Raw genomic sequence first — 18,454 nt, forward strand, 5'->3', positions numbered from 1 at the left:
CCTTAGTTTTTAAAATTTTGTATTCACATGAACAATGACACTAGTTTTCTCTTTAGGTAACTTGTTGTAAATATCTGTGCTTAAATGATCTCTTTATTTAAATCTGATTCGTACTACTTCCTAGCTTGCTCCCAGCTTGAAGTGTTATGTTACACATTCAGATAAACTTCTCTGACTTCCAGCCCTGAGCTGCTCTGTTGTTTCAATGTGTTACGGGTCAATGGAAAGCTTCACCTGTTGCTAGCCACCAGGACACGATGACTGAAATGAATCTGTTAGGAACTACTGTATCTCCTCCTCAGTTTTATGCTGTATTTTCATTCATTAGAAAAACTTACTAGATACATAGGTAATAAATTTAGACATTGAGCTTTGAAAATTAGGTAAATCAATCTGTAGCTGGCTATTTAGATAAAGTTGATTAATTGAAACATGTGCTCATTATTAGCAATTAACAGTGCTGATTAGTGTCCTCGGTGACAAAGTTCTGGTGCCCCAAAATGGATTTATATGTGTATATATACACATGCACATTCAGCTGCCTAAAGCTTTGAGTATAAAGACTTCTTGTCAGTCAAATGCTAACAGAACCCCACTAGTCTTTTATAGCAACTTGTAACTGCAGCAAACTGGAGGTGATACTGCAAATCCTATCAAGTAGCATTTAAGATCATAATTAGAAATACCTAATGCTATTTCTAGCTTCCCCAAGTCAGCCTACAACATATTTATAACACTTTTCATCATCACAACTCATTAAGTAATGTCTGAAGCCATATACTGTATCATTTAAAGACACAAACAAAAAACAATGTTGTAAGCAGATCAAGGAGTTTAGCTATAGCTCCAGCATTATTACATATGAAGTATTTATGTGGTCCTATCTGCTATATACTAAAAAACTGCTCACAAGTAAACACATATTTTAATATCATGCTATTTAAATATTTCTTCACAAAATAATGTAGATGCTGTAAGGAATAATATGGTAAACAGTCAACTCAAAATGTACTAGATTACAGTCATCTCAGAAAACATTTAAATATTTCATCAAATCAACGTATCCAAGAGATAAATAATGAAATACAGGAAACCACAGAAAATCAAAGGGCTCATTTCAACATAAGTGTAAACATCCTGAATTAGGGGATGCTCTGCAAAGAAAAATAATTACCTAAACAAAAAATAATAAAATACAACCCCAAACCAATATGTTCAATAGAGCAACGCCAAGGAAGAAATGCATCTAGAAAGAATTTTAAATGAGAAAAAACATATTTTTCCTCTAGCTTTTTAAATCCTGCACAATTAGTCTCCAAAGTACAATAAATTAAATTTAGTTGAAAATATGAAACAGACCTTACAATGAACAGGCTAATCTGAGGAGTCTCAAGTATAATTAGAAGCAGGTAAAGTTGCTTTTTTCCTTCTTTATCTAGGTACGCTTAAAGTTGCTCCAGCTTTTCACTAAAGATTGCTTGGTCCTCAGTAAACATCAAGAAGACTGTGGCCTGTGCGTTACATCTGTCCTCTGTGACTATGTAATTCTTACCCCACTCATCTATATTTGGTAACTGAACTCATGTTTCAGCAGACTGCCACTATCTGGAATTCCAGTAGAAGCAACATTGTGCCTGGAAGAGACACAAAGTTCTGTGCACTTACTACTCAGAGATTCAGAGAACTTAATCATTTAAATGAACAAGTTCTGTTGCATTTAACATAGCCATTTAGACCGTTTTAAAATATTACTCTGAAGTGTTAGGATGTGATTTTTCTCATTATTAAAGTGCTACTTCCACAGAGAATAGAAAACACAGTGTGGAAAAACTAATTGTGGAAAAAATAAATTTTCTACATTGTTTTAACAGATTATTTTAAAGAAAATTATTTTTTATGACTATTAATAAGTGCCTTTTTCTACTAAAAATAGTTTAAAACTAGTATTTCCTGGTATACCTTTAAAACTTCTATAAAAGAAAAATAAATTGATTTATTAGCAGAATTGGTAAACCTTTTTGTAATAATAGATAATTATTAATCTGTAATCATAAATTTTAAATTTTAATTATTACATTACATTATAAGCTTTAATTGTTATATTACATTATAAATTTTACCCACTAAATTTTAACTTTTTAGATGAGCTAATCCTATCATCAGAAAATAATCACCTCCCTCAGAAGTGACACAAAAAGTCCCTGTAAAACACATACACCTTAAAAAGACCCCACGGAAACAATCAAAATGCATTTCTGCTTTCTAGCCTTTCTAGCCTTTTAGCATGTAATGAGTAGTCACAGTCAACTCTCCCTTATGATCCTTGCCAAAGAAGTACCATCACCTCATTAAGGACTCCTGTAAGCTGTGCTTCAGGGAGGAAAAATGTTCTGTCCAAAAGTACACTTGTGCCTTTTTAGGCACATCATTTCCTTTAATACTCAGTCAAACAAAGAACTCTGCAGACTTTATCACATAATTTCCAAAAATAAAAGCAATAGGTGAGTAGGATTGTTTCCACCAGATCGCAGTCTATCAGAAGTCAAATAGAGCCAAAAGCACCAAACATATGGTATAGGTCTCTGTCCCTTCTGCCAAAGTCCACTCTCTTTAGCTCAGTATTGTCCTGCAGTGGATCCACTGTTGTGATGGAAATGCCCAAGAGACCCATAGCTCCCCATTGGTCCCAGACCATCTTTAAGTGTAAAAAGTTATCACATATTCTATTCCAGTGGTTACTATACTATCTTTTGTAGTATATATATATAGGTAGTTCCTGTCCTCTAACCAGAACTTTAGCAGATTCACTGTTGGATTAGGAATACTTACTTCACAATGTATATGGACCCCATTCGTATGTTATGGGATCTTTGCCACGTTAACATGAAATTAATAAAAAGGACTTTATTACAGGTCATTTTACAGTAATTTTGTTGTGTGAAGTAAGAGCAGAATCTACATTCTAAAAATTTCAGGCTAAAAACTCTACACAAAAAAAAGGAGCTGGTCATCTAGCAGTTCACTATTGTATGCCTAATTTTTAAGCACCCACCCTGCAGAGTGGAATCCAGGTCCTGGCACTTAGCTTCTCCCCTAAATGAATAACAGTTAGGCACCTTGGAATGGGAGTCAAAAATAGCCAGCATATAAACAGCAACAAACTGCCTTGGGCTATCTTCAGTATTTTTTACAGGGAGGGACCCGATAAAATCTCGGTTCTTGGAACTGTGTGTTCAAATTTTCACTTCTGGGAAGAAAATTTATCTGCCTGGAGACACTTGCAGAAATAATTTCTAAAGGAATTGAGCTTTTATAAATACAATTGCACTGGTGATTTGTATAAATGAGGTTTGCCTATTATTTTCTGTACAGCATAATGATATTAACACTTGCCCAGAAAGTGAAAGATCTGTGATCATTTTATTTCTAATGCCTTCAAGTGTTAATGAAATAGTGGTTATAACTTGCAAACTAGTTAGGGTAAGGTTTCATACAATTGTATTAAGCCAAGAACACGTTTTCCCAATGCCATTCTACTAAGATTTAGGAATGCTAATATCCTTTGACCTATGCTGAATATTTTAGAAACTTACTTAATTTTTGATCAAGACCTTCCACTTTTATTGCAAGTACAATGTGTGCTCCTTTACAAAAATAATAGACAGTGGTAAAATACTATTAGCAAATGTCAGTGGGATTAAAACTTTGGAAAAATTACACATTTTGAATGATAAACATGTGTAATAAGTTTCAACGATATAGTTTAATATTTTCATGTAAAATGTAAAAATTAATAATAACATACAATCAGAATGAAGGATATTACCCATTATATGCTCACTCCATTCCTGTTGCAGTATTGTGGCATATTCAGCTGATGAATTGAGCTCCAAAAAGACAACGTTTTTCACTATTGGTTTGGTGGAGCAGATCTAGACCAGTTTCCTGAAGCTTTATTAATATTTTCTAATACTAGTCATACTAGTCAAAGCCTCATGTCACAAACTGTAAAGCTACTCTGGGCATACAAGCTTTCCATTCAACCTGATGAAATTATTACACTGCAAAATATTTTTAATTGGGCTAAAAAGAAAATATAATAACAAGCACAGCTCTTTAGACTAGTATTCGTGCATTTATTTGGGAAAGCAAAAAAAATCTCAAGAACCATAACCATTGTATCTTACTCGAAATAGTGACAGGATAAAATACAAGTAAATAGGCAATCTTCTCTCCAAGGTCTTTGAAGATATGAAGTCATTCACTAGTTGCCACAGAATCATCTAGTGATTTTCAGTCTCTAACAGACTTTTCTTCTTTAATTCTATTTGAATCACACCACCTCTGAAACCTAAAAATATGTATATATTTTTATATACATATTAAAAAGTGCCTTAAGTGCCTGCACTTAAGCATACTGGGTCACTGCCTTACTGTAGTTTGATGCCATATGTGTTTATTTCTCCCTCAGTATGCATAGTAATGCAAACATATTCAGTTTTCCTTGTAAATATATTTGTGAATAAACCTATCACATATCTAGAACTAACCTGTGTTTTTTATAGAGCACACCAGGAATACCTACCCGTTGTAGGCATATGAAGGTATCAAACAGAAATAGTTTGAGGGTACTCAAATACCATTTTTCCATGTTTCTAGAAGAGTTTCTCTGAGGAGTTTCCTATGACAAAAATATAGTAGTGTAATTGAAAGCTTCATGCAGTTTTGCAGTAGTAGAGGAAGTTGATCTACAACAAATACAATAGTTGTTAAAACTAAACTGTTAAAAAGAACAGTAATAATAACTCACATCCTTCTTTTACAGGATAATTTATCAACAAAATACGTGATTAACAGTTTACAGTAACAACAGTTCAGTAGGCTTAAAAACATCAATTTGGCAGAATTACCACAGTTATGAGTAGGAAGGGAAATCATACATCAGAAAGGTAAGCTAGTAAGCAACTCACAAAGAACTAATACTGTTTTTTAAACTAGGGAAAAGATAAAGGTTTTTCAATCCAAGTTCTACCATAACAAAGGTTTTAGTAAGGCAACATACCCCAGAAAGAAATGTGTCCTTCAGCTTTCTGTATGTCTGTACTACTAGAAAACTTGTAGTATTATTCTCTCTCAAGATGCATTATCTTTCAGTATACCACTAGCCAAACAAGTAAAAATGAAACTCATGAACAAATTATCACACTATTGAAGAGCATCATCATCCCCTGAAACCTCAAAGGATTTTGTAAGAAATTGTGATTAATATGCTTTTGCATCTAGGGCTACTAACACACCACAACCTCAGAGGATTTAATGCTTCAGTGTAGAAAGGTAGAGCAAAACTACTCTGTCTGTCCTTACTAGCAGCCCCTATGAAGATCCTGTGCCTGGGGGGCGGAGATGTCCTTGACTAGGTTATGGACACAGGCCTGGGCCTGCAGGTGCTGCCCACCACCGCCCAGGTACACCCCACAGGTGGCAGCTGTGCCTCAGGCAATGCCCGCCCAGCCCCAAGGCCTCAAGGGAGATGTCCATAAAGGAGAAGGGCGCTTAGGGCTGTGGGTGAAGGTTGTTCACCTCATGGCTGTTGGTGCTGGGAGAAGTGAGGAGGGTGCCCACGGCTGGTGGTGCAGGAGTCCCCTGTGATAGGGGCTGCCTTGGGAGCCCTATGGAGGCATGTTGTGGTGAGCCCCCAGGGTGAGGGGGAAGGCACCACAGGTGCTCTAGTTGTGGCAGCAGGGTGGGCATTGTGGCCCAGGCAGCCCTGAGCTTTCTGTGCTCACCTTTGGCTTTCTCACCTCAGTACTGCCTGTCTGTGTCCTCCAGCACAGCTCGGGAACGGCCAAGGGGCACCTGAAGCACTGAAGCACTTTGCGTACCCCACGCAAAGCTCCTGCAGCTCCTCGCCTCCAGCTCTTCCCACTTTCCGCTTCCTGTGTGGGAGCTTCCGCAGCTGGCTTTCTGTAAAAGCAGGTGAAGTGAGTACTTAGCAGATCCTCACTGTTGTATTATTGCTTTTATCCAGGTGGAATACCACTATGTATTTTCATAGAATCATAGAATATCCTGAGTTGGAGGGGACCCTTAAGGATCATCAAGTCCAACTCTTGACACCGCACAGGTCTACCCAAAAGTTCAGACCATGTGACTAAGTGCACAGTCCAATCTCTTCTTAAATTCAGACAGGCTCAGTGCAGTGACCACTTCCCTGGGGAGCCTGTTCCAGTGTGCAACCACCCTCTCTGTGAAGAACCCCCTCCTGATTTTGATAGAACTTTTTAAATTCAACTCACTTAAAATCACTGAAGTACTATTAAGAAATCACCACACATTTGTGCATCCCTCAACTCATGAGGGGACGTGAGGTAAAAGGAGACAAAATGGCGGATGTTCAATTTTACTTCTAGCAGTTACTGAAGATGGCATTTGATACTGAAATTGTAATGTCCAAATACACATTTTAAAGGGAATGATCTTGTCCTTTTGATGCCCAGGATTTTGCTGGTTTCTGGAAATCCTTTCCTCCTTCCCTCCCCACTCAGGCCAAGCTCAGCTGTGGTGGTGTCAGCAGTCGGGAGCTGTGTGTGGGCTGGTTGTCCAGGGCCCACCTGCACAATTTTTCATGGAGATGCTTCCCTGGCTCTGAGAACTTGCACAGATGATCTGATTTACAGGTACGGATATTTTTTAATAGTCCTTAAAAATCCATATAGACTAGGCTCACATCTATACAGAAGGCCTCTTCACTTATAACGGCTTTTCACTGCCTAATTCCATTAAAATATTTAAGGCATTTTACAGCATAGTGATGGAGAAGAAATGAGGTGGCAACAAACAAGGTAATTTAGTAAACCTGGTTTAGAAAAAGGTGCCAAACATGTTAATAGGTTTGGCTCATTTACTGTACTAAGTTACAACAGTTTCCAATGGTCAAGTAGAAAGGCCATTCCATGTTTTAGCAATTGGAAATAAGAATTCAAGCAAGCCCCTAATACAGCTGGTGTTAAACCAAAAATAAATAAATAAAATAAATTCAATTTATATAATTCAATAAATAAAAAAATAAAAATTAAATTGAATATAGATATAAATATTCAATTGAGTAAAATTAAAATTGGTGAATTAAGAAACATGTGTGAAAGGAGTGAAAGTATTAGGGGACAAGACTGATGAACTCTTACAAGAGTAGAGAAGCCAAGGATAAAATCTGGCAGTGTAGCACATGATAGTGTAATTGAGATTGGATAGTCTCATATGTAAAGATTTCAGATTATATGATAAAGAATGCTTTTTTCTTAATGTTTAAGCTCTGTGTAACTTAATTTAAAAAGTTCAACTATTATTCTTCTCTAAGTTGGTTATTATCCAGTGTTCTGTGAATATTGGTCACATTCATCTGGCTTTTCCATTTCTTTTAGTTAATAAATTAATTACACTTTTTATCATACTCTGTACAATTACCTGAAAAGTTTTCCAACCCTCTATGCCCTGTGTAGTGTTGAACTCCAGTTTAACTTCATGTGCTTCAGTGCCACTCCCATTAGCTTTTACCTACATGTATATACCCCTGTGAAAAATATTTCAAACAAATCTGATTTACTTAATAAAGTCTTTTTTTGAAGTTATGCATGTTATAAAATTCTCATGGCTGCATAGTGAGCAAAATGAGTGCTTTATTGCATCATAAGGCGTCTTTTTCTGTTATATGTACTAAGCCTCTGTCAATGCAGTTCAGTTAGGCTTTCCTCTTCATTAGGAAAATGATCCCCATTAAATTAATTTTAGCTGCCAGCCTGTAGTGCGTATTTTACATGTGTATATTTACAGACAGTCATGTGCTCAAATTCCTTCTTAGCATGTGAAATGTGTTTGATCTGAGCAGCCACAGACACTGCTGAAGTTCAATAGCAGATTAAAGCCCCTTTCTTTACAAGGGGATTAACTCTGAAACAGGAATGTGCCTCTTTCAACAAACTGTGAAATGCTGATCTCTAGGAAAATAAATATTTACTTTTTTTTTTCCTCTTATCATAATACAGCTTCACATTACCTTACCTTTTTAGCAGCTATTGCAAACTGTTTTTTGATTATGCTAAATGTGTTCGTAGGAAGGCTGAGCCTGCCACCTAAAATCATGTCTGATGCAAGATAAGGGTAGACAGCTGTGTATTGCTGTCAGAAGTCATAGTGCTAAACAAAGACAAATGTGCAAGAATGTGACATCCATACTTCTGGAAAGAGGAATGAATGCTGAAGGAGGAACAGGGAACAGCTGATTACTTCCGCTGTTAACCTCAGTAGGACTAAATTTATATATATATATATATATATATAAAAAAAATAATACAATACAGCTGGCTATTTAGAAGGAACTGCTGAGGGATTTGTCAATCAGTAGCTTCTATTAGGGAGACACTTAGCTTGGGAGTATTTTTGGAAAGAGTTTCCATGGAGTTGGAGGGACTTCAGGCCCTTTACTTTTTTCTGATTGGCCAACAGACAGGTGCTGAAAAAGGTGGTGGCAGAAATATTCCAGACATGGTGAACGACACATAGACAAGCAATGTCAGCTTACTTTTTGTTTTATGATAGGCTGTATTATGTACAAATATATCAGAATTTCTCCTTTCTCTCTTTGTGATGTGAAACAAAAAAGTTCAGACCAAGTAAACACAAAGTGATGGCAGTAGTAGAAAACGCAATAACCTGTGTTTACAATCTGGGAGTGATATAGTGTTCCATAGCAATTATTTAATGCCTTAAAACAAAAACTATGTATTATTTCTTCTAGGATGAAGTGTTCTGCATACTTCTGATTTACAAATACATCAGTTCTATGCTTAAAGTGCCCAAGTCATTCACATAGGAACTTATTGTTTTAAATTAAACATTAACTTCTAGAGATAAATCATATAGTGAACAAGTTATTTTTGAAAACAGATACTCTTAGAATGACATAAAGGAGGCCTCAAATCTTGGGGAAAAGCAGGACCTTCTCAGTGGCAATGAAAACTTGTGTGGTGGTTCTATACATCCTTGTGTTCCCCCATTTTGCAGTCAGTTTTGTGAGTGTGGGGCCCCTGATTGGATTCACTCTCTTTTTTTTTTTTTTTTTTTTTTTTAATCAAGAGCAAGAGTTAGAATTTTGGCAGGATGTTGATGTTGTATGTATAGTAAGTTCACCTCTCTTCAGGCATTACAGATCAGAGCCAATGACTAAACATTGTTGGGTACGGTCTTGCTACTGTCCCAGTGATAGACTGGGAAAAGGGAGGTCCAAGATTTTTAAGTAAAACTGTTCAACATTTTCTTCATTTAAGCATTTAAGCAATAAGCCTTTTCCTTTTTCTAAACAGTGATAATTCCTGGAGGGGGAAAAAAAACCCAACAACATTCTCTTTTGCAGGCATCTAAACATATTTGACCAGGAACTCTTGTCCTTTTTCTGCAAGCTGAAGGAATGCTATTGTAATATTCCAGCAAACAGTGAAGCCCAGAGGGTTTCTTTTATAGCCAGCTTTGATGCTCTTCAGTTTTCTGGGCATTTGTACCAACAAAGGAGTGAGAATGTAGTTTTGAAAGAAACGTGGTTTTTTTTTGTTTTGTTTTTTTGTTTTTTGTTTTTTTTTTTTGTTTGTTTGTTTGTTTTTGTTTGTTTGTTTTGTTTTTTTTTTTGTTTTTTTTTTTTCCAAATATATTTTCTTGGAGAGAGCAAATACAACAAATATCAAGAGTCAATGAGTTTGACAAAAAAGATTGCAGGGGTGAGAAGTTTTTGTATTTATCACACCTATGGCTTGAGGAAGTTACTTTAATCCATAATTTTTTGTTTTTGGAAGTCTATCACAGAGGTTTTATTCAAAGTATTTCCTTATTGTAAGAGAGGGCATAATTGTCATAATAAATGGTATATTTATCATTCATGTGTTCTTCAAAACAATCAATGTATTGCTTATTTCAGGAAAAATTCTGGAGAAAGCATGATGGAAAGAAAGAGTCTCATGGATTGAGATAAGGATAATTTTATTAAAGATAAAAGAGAAAGGGCAGGAGGAAGAAAGAAAAAAATAAGCAGAGGCTGCGTGACAGCAAAGGGGGCGGGGGAAACAAGTATTCTCTGCTTCCCATCAATGAGTGATGTTTGGCCATGTCAAAGCAGGGTCTCAATATACATGTAACAGTTTCTGGGAGGACAGATGTCTTCATAATGAGAGCCCCCCTCTCCTTCCCTTTTCCCACCTTTTGTTGTTGAGTCTGACACCATAGGGGAAATAAATCTTAAAGAAGATGAGAACTGAGAATAAATGAATTAGAATTTTGGCAGTTTGGTTTATTTTTTGTTGGCATATTTGAAACTTTTCAATAACTATCTGTGCTATATTAAGATCTTGAAATTTTTGAGATGCAGACCACTACTTGTTTTTTGCCTTATTTTAGAAATATTAATGATCTTAAAATGCTCATTACAAAAAATGAAATAAAATAATATTTTAAAATTTAAGTATGTCATTTCACATTAATGATCTGACAAAGTATTTTAGATGCTACTGACAGTGCCTCAGTACTTTGAAATCTTGATGATTTCACCTCACCGCTAGATACAAACCAAAAAAATTATTATTTTTTGTATGTGATGAGGTAAAATTTTAATTTTTCCTTGACTGGTGCTGGAACTTTAAAGTGTCTTCAAATTAACATCAAAGGTAAAAATGAGTTTAACTTCTTTTAAAAAGCCCCACTTCTTCCACCTGATACATTTTCCTGCATGTACGTTTCTCTGAATATTTTTTCCCCATGATTTTTCTGAAACAGCCCTTGTATGTTTTTGCTGGGGCAGGCCAGAAATGAAAGATAAAGGCATAAAATTTGAAGGTTCTGGCAGGCAGTAGCTTAAAGATACTGAGTTCTGACTGCTAGCCAGTTTTATCAGCTCTCTTGATAACACACCAAGTGTGGCCCTTACCAAGTGCTCAGTAAGTCTTTCCTTAGAAATTGGTAGTTCCATTGTCATGAGTTTTTGTTACCTTAATTTGTTTGAGCTCACTGTATTATGTGAGTGTATTTTTAAGGCCTTACCATTTTCACCTACTTATTCCAGAAAAAAAAAACCAACTGTCAGAATGTGCCTATCATGTAAAATCCCAGGGAGAAAACGTGTAAAATAAAACAAGTTCGCATTGTGATTGTATTAAAAAAGATGAGGGATTGTATCTATGGTCTCTATGTAAAAACACTGCTCAGATACTGTTGTATCAAGGGGTTGATGGACCTGTTTGTTTTATCTCCTGCTGGTCGCAGGCATGAATGGCACAAATGAAGAAACCTCTTAGGCCCTCAGCAGGTCATTTACATCCTGTTCATGGTCTGCCACCTGATGGCTGTTAGACAAATTGATAAAAATAAATAAATAAATAAATGTGTCCCTTAGGAACAAAATTGAACCTTTTTACCTGTGGATTCTGCTGTAATTCTGAGAAGCTTACTATTGCTGTTTTGAGAAGTTTGCCATGTTTGCATAGCTGTATTGCTTTTGCTAGAAAAGTAATACACTGTATTGCATTATTTTTTGTTTAGATGGTTACAAGATATAAAGAAATACTGGCAACATGCTGAAAGCAAACAAGAAAGCTCCAGTTTGTTGACAACTTCCAAGAAAGGAAGAAGAAAACAGAACACCACCAAGACAGTAAATAAAACAGTGTTAAGCTGGGTAAGCAGGGGAAATTAAAATAATTTTAATTCAAAGATTAGTCTCTCTCTTTTAAAATACAGTTAAAAGTTTTAAAACATAGTAATCTCAGTGTAGCCACTCAATAATGTATTTAGAATTGGATGGTGGGTCTGCATCCTTAGTACCTACAACTACCACTGACATAAATGGGAACATTTCCAAATATGGAGATTTATCAACAGTGCCACAGAGCTAACACAATGCGAAAGTTTGCTGAGGCAAAAAAAAAAAAAAAAAAAAAGGCAACCCTAGTTTTACTCCTTCCCTTGTTCACTCTCTTGTCTCTCTCCTGTCCTAGATACATAACCCTACCATGTCTCAAAGAAAGCATCAAATTGTTTTCCGTCAATTTAGTGAGCACAATCAGCTCACTGAAGGGTAAAATGGGTGACAGAAACAAAACCAGGGAAGTGACGAGGCTGTGTGGTTGAGAGTGAGTGATGGGTGGCAAAGGAGTGAAAGGGAGGAGCTGATGGATTGCCATTATGAGAAGGAAGTATTCCCAGCAACTGCAAAGAACTGTCAGCTCACCTGTCACACTAACTCATGCTTCACTGCAAAATACATTGTGTACAGTGGAGAAGATAACTTGAAACTTTCCCTCCTTCTCCTGCTCAGTTTTTCCTCAGCAGCTGCCAGTATGACTAGACTTGTACCATATTTGTATCAGCACAAGACTGTAGGGCTGTAGCATACAATGTGGGGATCACAGACATTACCCATGTTGAAGATAATCCTCTTCTTTGGACTGCCTATATTTAACCTTGCATTGGCTCCGTGATCCAGGTCAGAACAGAACTCAAGATGTACTTTCAAGGCATTACTGAGAAGGTGATAATAGCTTTCAGCATACCTATATTCAGATCATGGCTTTTTTATAATAATCTGATTAAAAACCCTAAATGTGTTTACAGTACTCTATGAAGAGAGATACAATGATTTAGAAAGATACATGTATGTATGCTCCTTGGTGATTTTGTCATCCATCCATCCATGTGCTGCATTAACTGTGAACCATGTAAATTCAATAGTAAAACTAAAAATAAGATTAGAAAATATGTTTATTGTTTAGGAGCTGTTTAGATCATCAGATGCAGGACTGTTATGTAAGCAATAATTAAAATTCTTGATGATGAGTATTCCTGTATCACTTTGGAGCACAGTTGAAATTTGGAATATTTTAGTGGATACTATAAAATAGAATTTTTCAGTCTTTACTATCCTAAAATGCATGCTGAAATACAGGCATCAAAACCAAAAGAATCAATATCAGTAGAAAAAAATTCTTATGACTGGCATAAGAAGGAAAAAATCACAGCAGTAAACCATTTCATAGAACTACTAGAGCAAGTTCAGAGGAGGGCTACTAAGGTGATTAGAAGACTGGAGCACCTGTTGTATGAGGACCAGCTGAGAGAGTTGGGCCTGTTTAGCCTGGAAAAGAGAAGACTGAGGGGAGACCTCATTAATCTGAGGGGAGAGTGTCAAGAGGATGAAGCTGGTCTCTTTTCAGTTGTGTTCAGTGACAGGATGAGAGGCAGTGGGCACAAACTGAAGCACACGAGGTTCTGGTTGAATATGAGGGGTCATTGAAATTGAAAAGTTCTTTACTGTGAGGGTGACAGAGCACTGGGACAGGTTGCCCAGAGAGGCTGTGGACTCTCCTTCTCTGGAGATATTCTAAACCTGCTTGGATGCCATCCTGCACAACATGCTCTAGGTGATCCTGCTCGGCAGGGAGGTTGGACCAGATGATCTTCAGAGGTTCTTTCCAGCCTTGGCCATTCTGTGATTTCTTTTTTTTTTGTTATTGTTGTTTCCCTTGGAATAATTGGAAAATATGGTTTCCTTTCAGAGCTTGCTTCATCACCTCAAAAAAGAAATAAATTTTATTATATGACACTATGGCAAAAATGTGTCCAAACTGGCCAAGAGCCCATGTAGGTACACATTGGTCTTATTTCTACTGTTTGCTGAAGCAAATGTTTTGTAATGAAATTTTCATGTTCACATTTTCCATTCATTTTTAAAGAACTAAATCGTGAGGAATTTAGCTGTTTTAAAAATAATCCATTAATCAAAAAGTGTATGCAAGAAAATATGAAAATGATTTTAAAAATTGTCAGAAGACTGTCTGCCTTACTTAAGGCTATTAAAAGATAATTTTAATATTTTATTAGTGAATTTGGAAATGTCATGTGGAAGAAGAGAAAGATCTTGCATTTGACTTAACATTCTGTGGGAAGTTGGAACAAGGAAGAGGAAGCAGAGAAAGCATGATGTAGCCCCTGCTGTGACACATTCTATGCTTTCTGTAACATTGACTATTTTGTGCATTGCTAATTTACGTTATTGGCGATCTGGGGACCCACTGGGTATCACCTACAGATGAGGTCTCTACCAAAGATGATCTATTTATCTTTATTTAAAGGAGTTATGTATTATAATTAACATAAAAGAAGATGTGTGTAATACCTAATAACATCTCTTGATCTGTTTTCATTTTTGGCTCATAGTCACAGCATTTTCAAAAATAAAACAAAATAAGTACAAATTAATGCATATACATTTCTTATACCACAACCAAATCCTTTATCAGGTTCTGTAGAACCTGACCTTCATCCAAGGATTTATATGTTCTCCTTCTACAGATTAAGTAATTCCTAAAATCAAGCTGATATTCATGATGATTAGATTTGCTGGAGCAAAGGAACCACATAATGTGAATAAGGATGACAGACCATATTTCTTCATCATTTTTAATTTTTGTTTTCTTAAAAAGCTCTTACCAGAAAGCTCTTACGGTAATGCTCACTGTGAAAATTATCGTGCTCTTGCTCCAGTGGAGTAAATTCTAAAATTAACTGGAATACTTATGGCTAAATTCCATGATATAGAGCTCCACTAAAATGTTTAATCTGAGAATTCTGGGATTGAAATGTGTGACTGGGAGCCTGGATTCTTTCAAAACCCAGGCATTTTATTTGACATTGCCATAATGGAGAATATTACAATAAATAATTTGTTTTTATTATTATTTATCTTAGACTTTGTAGAAGTTGAATGATCAAACAAAGTCAGTGTAACAAAAAAACTCACAACAGTTGTGTGGAAAGGAACTGGGCATCAGCATGTTCATATGGATCACAAAGGAAGACAGTTAGTGGAGATGCTGTTCAGAAAAGGATTTGTACCGGTCTTACTTTTCAAAGATTTTGCGCAAACAGAAACAACTTCTTACTGTCTTACATCCTCTTTTTCCTAACTGCTGATTGGCAGGGTTTATTAGCTGCCAAAAAGAGATTATTATTGAGGGGGAAGGTATCCTGGTAACCTTTACTAACATGGAACAAATATGTCTCTCTCTCTTTTTTTTTTTTTTTTTTTTTTTTTGTTGTTTTTAAATAAATCTACTAATGCTGGAAAAATGAAAATGACACTCAAAGCTAGAATGATTGTTTTGTTGTCCTCAAATAAAGTACGTACAAATGTTTATTCTGCCAAAATAGCTGATAAAGCTGACTGCGCTATTGGAAAAGCAGTACAAATAACAGATGAAGATTAGAATACTTATTTGTATGGTGCTTCAGCTTGTTTTTGCCAGTATTACATTAGTCTCTCAGTCAACTCGCATGCTCTCTCTGCTGTTATCTCAGAACTGCTGGCTTGCTTCCGAATAGCCTTTGACCTTACAACTCACCTGACTGTTGTGAAATGCCTATTTGCCTATTCCCCTTAGATAAGTATAGGGATGTGCACAGTTCCTTCTAAAAATAATATTAAATACATTAAATGTGTTAATACAGAAGTATGCTGATATAAATTCATATGTTAATGGTATATCTGCACAATTTGACAAATCAATAACATTTCAGAATGGCTAAATATTCTGCTATATTTTCATCTCTACTCCGTTCCATAACCCTTTTCCACCTGATAGCCATTTGCATGTAAAATTAATTTTCATACTTGATTGTCCTGTGACTTTTTTCCTGAATTACTCTTCACAATGAATAAGAACTTCTATTTGAGAAAGAGTAGTAAAACCCTTGGGCTACTGTTCTTCCTATGTTTGCAGCACTAACCGTTATGTTTTTTAAGCTTTTTTTTTTTTTTTTTTTTTTTTTTTTTTTTTTTTCAGTGATAGTGTTTTCAGCTTTACTTACATCATAGAACAATGAAGCATAGGTACTGAGCAGGCTAAATCTCCAAGAGTACCTGTAGAATCCTTTGTTCAATTGCTCAGAAATATGAAACCCGAAACCCACAATGTAACTGTCACACCAAAGTGTAATTAAAAGACAGGTAGATTTTTAGCAATTTGCCTGTGAAGTTCAACATTTAAACAGAACAAACACTTTGATTGTGGAATATCTGATCTCTACTACAAGTCTTTTGTTTTAGTGGTAAAGCATTTGTTGTGTGTTTCACCTGTACCTTAAATAATTCAGGAAAAGAGATGTTTGATTTTGAAAATTTTGTGATTCAGCAGTTTTGGTTTTCCAAATAGAAATTTATGATTAAAAACATGAATTTTCACTTTTTTTTTTTTCTTCTTTTAGAAGGTGGTTAGAACAACTAGGATGCTGGCTTTAGGAATCAACCTACCATGTAAATCCATTCTCTTTTTAGAGAACTCTATTTACTTGGACGCACCAAACTAGGGACAGGTATGGAAATACATGTACATAATCAACATTTATACTGAACATTTGAAATTCATATATATGTACATGTGTATACTGCACACAATTATAAATCAACATGTTTTCTTATGTATAATTGCCTGGTCACCCGCAAGAAATCCTAGTCCAGCATGTAAACATCCAGAAAACGTAAAGGGAGGTTTCTGGATGTTCCCTGTTTGGCTCAGGTAGGCTGTATAAAAACATTAAGCTCTGCAGCCTGTGTAAATAATGCTCCAACTGATTTTTCCACTTCTCATCCTCTCAGGATTGTAAGAGCCAGTGTTATGTGGTGTTGACTGTCTAGAACTACTAGACAGTGTAATATGTCTGTTTTCTTTCTATGAGTTACTTAGAGTGCTCATAGGGTTCTCTAATCAGGAGAAATAACTTCCAGTACTTGTTCAGAAAGATGAAAGAAAGAAAGATGTAGTGCTAAGAATAAAATACTTTATACTGCAGAAGAACAAAAGTATATGACTTTTTATAGCTGCACCTTTATCTCTTTTTCATTTCTCATTTCTCTTTATATTTGCAAGAAAATGTTTGTCCCAAAAGGGAAGAGAAGATGGGGGGAAAAAGACACTCTTTCCTAATCTTTTACTTCACTTTTCCCCAGACACCTCTAAATCATTACTGTACAGCTACTAGCTATTTACTAGCAAATGATCCGGTTAGAATTTTTAGAGATTGTTTATCTAAGGTATTTTTCTCTCAAAGGTTTTGTCAGCAGTGAAGCATTCATTTATGTCCTTCAAACAGCTAAAAGCCTTAGAGATGTTAAAACTCTACTTTTTATTTTCTGGGCAATTTTTTATCAGAGGTAGATCTGTTGAATTTTTTTCTGTAACCAAATAGATTATTTCTGTATTTAAACTCTTGTGGCCACAACATCATATTGGGGCACAAATATATATCTATGCAAAATTACTTTCAGGGTCAATGGGTTTTCAAATATATTATGCCATTTAGGTTTAGCACTTAGTAACTAGCTGTACTGGTTGTTACTGCTTTTACTGTCCCTAAGCTTTCCAGCTCTGCTGTTCAGGCCCTGAATTTGCTATGTACTTCACTGTGCACGTACATAAAAAATGCTGAATGGTGAAAAGAGATTAAATGTGTAATGATTAATGCTTTCTTTTTATATTTTACATGCTTTAGTTTACATATTTGTGAAATAAGGATAAGGTTAATGTTATATTTCCTTTGGAGGTTAGGAATTCTGCATACCAGATAGTAAGTTTTGAAGTTAATAAGGAGTTACTGAAATTTGTTTGAAGGGCGGTTCAGCCTAACCTCAGATACTGTGAGGGACCTGAGTACACTGATAGGCTTTAATTGTCCTGACCAGCCTCACCCAGTGTCTAGACCTTTCCTCTACCACTACTCCCTGCACACCTCCCACAAGCAGGAGGTTCCATTTAAGCTTCAGTGTCTTGTACCTAGCTGATCTTAGTCCTTAGTCAGATCCTTAGCTGATCTTAGCTTCTAAGCTATTGCTTGGCTGTTTTGTATTGATATTACACTGGTGAGGTTACTGCCTGGCCTGTGGCATGTTGCAATGTGTCACGTCAGCCTGCCTGGCGCTGCTGCCCTGGCCACCTATGCTGCTGTTCTTACTCCTCAGACTGATTGCTGTGTCTGTATTCCAGTGAATTTCAATTATTGTACTTGATTTGATTAGGGTATTTCACATTTTTTTCTAGCTGCTCAGAAACTCCTGAAACATAACTGTAAATTATGTTTTTCTGTGGGTAATTCTTGATGATGTTCCAGAAGACTTTGCTGTACCATTAAATGAGTGCAACAGTAAGGTAGAGGGGAACTTTGGCCAGTTCATATTGATTGGTTCTGGAATGGCTGATATGAAAGAAGAATATTCACTTTACCCCTTCATAAGTTGGTAAGTAAATAATTTTATAAGGAAACAGTCTGTGTAGCTCCAGGAAACTGCCATATGAATTACGGGAAGATTTGGAGGACCTTTTGTGTGCTTGTGTGGGGAAAAATGAAATTCGGTGTTATATCAGGCTTG

At 36.0% G+C, this 18,454-nt stretch overlaps 1 protein-coding gene across 4 annotated transcripts in view; it reads right to left on the reverse strand.

Annotated features, from left to right (window-relative positions):
* PALLD (palladin, cytoskeletal associated protein) overlaps positions 1–1,508 on the reverse strand; it is a 192,832-nt gene extending 191,324 nt beyond the window's left edge. For 3 of the 4 annotated variants that reach the window (XM_082759682.1, XM_082759680.1, XM_082759683.1), the window contains exon 1: positions 1,360–1,508. The gene's annotated coding sequence lies outside the window, so the exon portion shown is untranslated. The remainder of the gene's footprint in view (positions 1–1,359) is intronic. The other variant, XM_082759681.1, reaches the window with a different exon arrangement.
* Between the last annotated feature and the right edge of the window lie 16,946 nt (positions 1,509–18,454).

This window comes from Aythya marila, assembly GCF_965140915.1.
Source record: "Aythya marila genome assembly, chromosome: 4".
NCBI classification, from domain to species: Eukaryota; Metazoa; Chordata; class Aves; order Anseriformes; family Anatidae; genus Aythya; species Aythya marila.